At 42.4% G+C, this 5,966-nt stretch overlaps 1 protein-coding gene across 1 annotated transcript in view; it reads right to left on the reverse strand.

Annotated features, from left to right (window-relative positions):
* The window catches only part of grin2da (glutamate receptor, ionotropic, N-methyl D-aspartate 2D, a), a 246,033-nt gene that overhangs the window by 239,206 nt on the left and 861 nt on the right, over positions 1 to 5,966 (reverse strand). The gene's annotated exons all lie outside the window — the stretch shown is intronic.

Consider the following 5,966-nt stretch of genomic DNA (forward strand, 5'->3'; position numbering starts at 1 on the left):
GAGTGTGTGTGTGTGTGTGTGTGTGTGTGTGTGTGTGTGTGTGTGTGTGTTAGGGGCAATGGAGGACAAGGGGAGTCATGTCAGTGTATGATGAAACACACCTAGAGATGAATGCAGGTCCATTCATCTCCTTGCTCTCAGGCATCCATTCACAAAGGCTGATGGAGCGCACTGATAAAAAAGAATGAAGAAAATAAAATCAGCAAACATGAACGGTCTGACTGTGAGTAGGAGGGAACAGAGGAGCGAGGAACAAGTAGACAACAAGTAGTCTAAAATGGAATGAGGGAAGGATGTGAGGGAAAAGTACTGAGGTGAAGGAAAAAACATGGATGAGGGATGGGGAGAATGGGGGAAAAGAAGTGGAGAGATTTATTGAAAAGGAGTAGAGAGAGATGCAAAAGGAACTGAAGTAAGCATAAAATGTGGAGCAACGGAAGGAAGAAAAGGTAAAAGGTCAAAGCAAATAGAAGACGAGTAGCATGAAATATGAACCACTGCATGCAATCACAATACATTTTAAGGATGTGGTTTCAATTAAGGACAACCTAGACCTGACCCTTACACCAACCTTCCTTTAATGCCACGAAATAACAGAAATGTTCCACAGGTAATTCAGGAATATCACGCAGGAAATGGGGAAAAAAGAAGAAAAAGGAAAGAAGACAAAAATGAAGAACTGAAGGAAGATAATGGACAAAGGAAAGAAGAAGAAAATGAAAGACGAAATAGAGGAACGAGTACTAAAAGGATGGAGTGAAGGATAGAAGGAAGGAAGAATGAAAGGCATGATGGTGGCAGTATAATCAGAGACCAAAGATGAACAGAAATAATCAGCATAATGAACACACAAAAAGCAAGAAGAAAAAATAAACAAAGTTAGGAGAAGAGGAACAAAAAGTATAAAAATGACCAAGATATTGGAAGAGAGGTAGGAATGAATGAGGGAGAGAAAGAATACAACAGCAGGAAAACAGAAAAGACAGGGAAAGAAAAAAAAGGTAAAACAAGAAAAAACAAAGTTAATCAAAAAAGCAAAAACTGAATAAAGTCCATCCGACTCCTGAAAATGACCCAAAATGGCTGAACTCATTTAGCCTGTCGCAGCCCTTCAGTGGATATGATGTCATTGCCACACACTCACTCCTGCGCTCTCTCTCCCACTCTCGTGTGTGTAAATGTGTTTCAACAACACTTGGGGATTATGTGACTGAAATGAAGTATTCAGACAGCTTAGTGTCACAATTAAATGTGTGTGATTTTGGCAAAGAGACGGAGAACGAGAGAGGAAGACTGACAGCGAACGGTGAGAGAGACACACACACAGGCGGGCAGCGTCAACCTTCCGTCGCTCTGTCTGTCTGCCACTCGCTCTGCTTCGCCACCACTATGCTGTGATGGATTGTGGGAAGTGATGACACATGACAACTTCTACTGCTGTATTCATACACAGAGACACAGCAGACCAGGTGGCAGCTTCAGAGAGGCACCTCTGCACACTAAGTGGGGGGTTTGAGTCATATCTCTCTCCTTGTCAGTTTGCTTCTGTAGTCCCTTTTCTTTCTTGACCCATTCTTTCCTCCCTTTCTCCTCCTACTCCTTAGATTTTCTTATTTCGTTCTTTCTTCGTTTACTTTACAGGTGGTGACAGCAGTCACACGGTTTAGCCTTACCAGCATCCCGACAGCTGTAGCTAACAAGCTACCAGATGCTGTTAAACTCTGTTGGCCTCACAATTTTTAAAACTAATTTTACAGTCTGTTCGCTCGGTAACCTGGAAGTCTAAGTGGCTTCAAGGCAAGTTAAAAGAAAATTACAGATAAGAAATATTTCTTATTTTAATGGCTTTAACTATTGTTTCTAACACTGCACTCACAAAAGACCTTTTCCATAGCAGACACCTGGCCTTGTCCCAAAGGAAGGTACAGGTATATAACTGATTGCTCAGTTCCACTTAGATGGGCCCATCCTTTTTTGCATGATGGTTCACTGTCACAGTGTAGTGAGTCCTGGTTAATTTCACTTGTTTTCCCTGCACCAGTGTAAAATGTCTGCTGTACTGAAAGTCAGCCCTCAACATTCAGGCTCACAGAAACACTTCTGAAGCCTGCTGCCCAAAACAGCAGACTGCAAACAAACTAACAAACTTGAGGCTTCTCAAGACATCGACTGAAGTTGCTCTTTCACGAATGTAACACATAGCAGAAGGCAGCCTGCTTACCAGACAGCCTCGTGTCTGGAAATACTTTGGTCCTCCATGTTTAAATGTTCAGGATGTGGGACACATGAAGAACACACATTTACTTCAGCTGTTTTTTGAGCACTATGGAACTTTGTACGAGGAAGCTGGCAGGAAAAAGACATTTGATGGACAATTTGACTGAACTACACATTTGCGTTCTCACATTCAGCTCTTTTGGTTAATGCCTTCAAAGGTTCAGGACTGCAATGCAGGTATAAGAACTGCATAAAGCAAATTATGTACTGATAATCTTTAAAGTACAGTATGTGCATCTGAAATGTCAACAGAGAGCATACTCATTGCCCATGAGTATGGTGAACCACCCGCATCTCTAAAGCATTCAACCTAGGGCAAGCACTGGATAGTAATTTCACAGTTCACCAAGTAAATTTGGCTAATCTCTTGTCTTGTTTACAACCTGTCTGATCATCATCTCTGGCCCTTTTTTTGGATCTTGGCTGTTCACATGGTGTGTAAAACACTGTAATAAACCAGAATTATGCACTGACAGATGTAATCCCCCAGAAGCTGTTGGTATCCATCACACTGGGCCTCTGTGAACATGTGCAGGTGGTGTTACACATCAAAATTTGCATTGATGTCTGCTGTTATATTTCCCAGTATAATTAAAATGTACAACAATAACTGGCCTTGCAATCACTGAATCCTGAGTTTTTGTTTAAAGTATGCTAATGTGTGCAGAGGCTGCATCTGCGCATAGCTGCGCAGAGTTTATATCTGCCCTCGTGTCTATATCTCCTTCATGAGAAATGAGTAATGTCAGCAGGGCAACCAGGCTTTATAAAACACATTTTCTGAAAACATCCCCAGAACATCATCCTCACAAATAATGAATTCAATACAGTACAGTACAGTCTGCAATTCTTCCTTTCGCTTAAACATGCACCACTTCGTAGCCCACAGATTCCTCTACCTGTAGACATCTACTTTAAATCTCGTGCTCTGGTGCAGTATCATTGTGGAAAAAGTATGAATATTGTAAGAATGAATGATTGTCCTAATTTGTTAGTGCAGGAGATCATGGCTCTGTGGTGTAGAGCAGCTACAATGATCCTGCTGTTCTTGAAACTAAAGGCTGCTAGTTGCAGCTTCAGACCTGATTTGTCCCTTTTTTCCCCCTGCCAAGAATTAGAGGCAACTGGTCTGCAGCCACAGACTGCTTGTGTCTTTTAAAAAGTTAAATATGTTAAAGCTGCTAAAAAAAAATTCTTGCTTCGACAAAAATCCCTTAAAAATAGCAAAATGTAAGCAGTGTTTACACTGATTTCAGTACTCCTTGGTGTAGAACCTACAAGGCAATAAAGACCACTGGATAGCAGTGCACACTGGAGATTAGAGAGCAGTATCACCTTCTGTTTTCTTGTGCAGCTCAACCACCAATTAATTCCAATTTTGCTCAGCTCCTATTTGGTTATTGCCAGACTTTTGCAGGCATTCAGTGTTTCACAAACATTCAGAGTTTTCTTTTTAATGCACATGCTAACTACCGTAGAAGTCATTATAGTAATACGGTACTTTCATTACAGATCACTACAAGAAACATTAGTTATTTCAAATGGATCACTGAAGATCAGGGATTTTTTTTAGCATTAGGAAAATATCACACTTTGGGTTAAAATATAGGAGTTTGCATGTTCTCCCCGTGTTTGCGTGGGTTCTCTCCGGGTACTCTGGCTTCCTCCCACTGTCCAAAGACATGCACTTAGTGGAGATAGGTTAATTGGTTAATCCAAATTGCCCATAGGTGTGAATATGTGAGTGCGAATGGTTGTCTGTGGTTGTCTGTCCCTGTGTGTTGGCCCTGCGACAGACTGGCGACCTGTCCAGGGTGTACCCCGCCTCTTGCCCTATGACAGCTGGGATAGGCTCCAGCGCCCCCCGCGACCCTGAAAAGGATAAGCGGATGCGAATGGATGCTGTCATGGAAAAAGGACAGTTTGTACATGTACATAAACTAGTAGCAAAGCATGAAATGGTAATTTAAAAAAAAAAATGTTTCTAGGCCACGTGATTTCATGCATTTGATATGCTGCGCCACATGAGACACAGAGCTGTCCAACGTGAATGTAATCTGAAGGGATACTTGGCTGATCAGTAGCCACTAAATCATGTACACAAGCACCTACATTTGGCTTTGCTCTGCTCATCATCTGATTCTTGGAGAGATTTTATTTCTTTTGCATTTAGAAGAAGAAATGGTGTCCTTTTTGTCAACTTTTTAACTGCAGCTGTATATTTTAAACTTAATTAACATCACAAGTGTTTGCCCTATAAAGTGGAATATTTGTAGTCTCTGGGTTTTTTTTTATCACCTTTTCTGCTGTTGGACCATTATCTGTCATGGTCTAACCTCCAGTGAATCTGACAGCAACTGCAGTTGCCCCATTTATTCTCTTGTTTCATTTCAAGGTCCCTGACATGACAAAAGGCCGCCTTATCCTCATCACCTTTGAAATCATGCTGCGTGTATGACCTCAGACTCACATGATGTTGTGGCAAGTTGAGGGCTTCACAAAAGGAAGGGGCGGGGGGGTGAATATGGAATAAGACTTGCGGTGTGTGATAGTCTGAGCCAAAAAGCTACCATCCTTATCCATCACACCTTGTCCAGCTTAAGTACCTAACAAGAGATAAAACGCCTAGATCGGGCCAAACAGCCCGCTGGCGTCAGAAACAGCATAATGAAAACTCTGCTGCCTCAGCAGTTGAACAGTGGAAGCAGGAGATCAGCACAGCCAAGATGTTTTTCCTCTACTACGAGGGGCATAAGGTCACACAAACATGCCCAAGATGTCAATCGTGATTGAATATAAGACAGAAATGTTGATACTGTTGCTCTCAGCTTGGGTATAGACCCTCAATAGCTCCAGCACTTCTAGTTTCTGAAACCATGAAATTAAAAAGGAACCATGCCAACATATATCCATTCATCTCAGTTTGAAGCTTATAGTGAAAGGCAGTAAACAATACCTATGAGCATTTAAGTAAGAAAGGAATCCATATCCACACTCCTATCTAGTTGTTTCACGCATCTGAAAGGCTTCTATTTCCCTGGGAAAAGAAAATGGGAGTCTTTACTGTTAATGTCACACTGACCATCAACTCCCACTCTGCCATGTAACTCAATTACAGACTCAGCCACACTCATACAGTCTGCTGTATAGAAATAGACGGGATGAATAGTGTGTTTATACTACATGACTAGAAATTCAATTCACAGTGGGCTCAAGCCAAGCGTATATCCAAACTGTTGAATCAGCCACACGCACACACTGCTGGAACTAAATCATCATCAGTGCCAGAAGTGTTTTATCTTATTATGTTTGAAGGAATAGTGTGTGTGTGTGTGTGTGTGTGTGTGTGTGTGTGTGTGTTGGTTGGAGTGAAGGAGCAGGAGGAGGAGAAGGGAGCAGGGAGGGGTTCATTCTCCTAGCTCTGAATCCCAATTTCCCCTGTCTGTCCTGGGGAGTGATCTTCACGCACACAGCCTGCTGCTTGCTGGTGCACCAGCTGCTGATGCGCGCGCGCGCACACACAGACGAATGATCCCGGATCTGATAGCTGCCCTACAGCTAATAATACTGAAGCAGGGAGAGCAAAAGGGGTGAGAAAGACGAGGTTTGGTGGGGTAAACAGTGGGTGGAGGGTAACAGATATGTGAGAGCCCTGAGGTGCAGTAAGACAGAAGCTGGAGAGGGCAAAA

Source organism: Pundamilia nyererei, unplaced genomic scaffold (genome assembly GCF_000239375.1).
Source record: "Pundamilia nyererei isolate P.nyererei 1_Seehausen unplaced genomic scaffold, PunNye1.0 scaffold00155, whole genome shotgun sequence".
Taxonomy (NCBI): Eukaryota; Metazoa; Chordata; class Actinopteri; order Cichliformes; family Cichlidae; genus Pundamilia; species Pundamilia nyererei.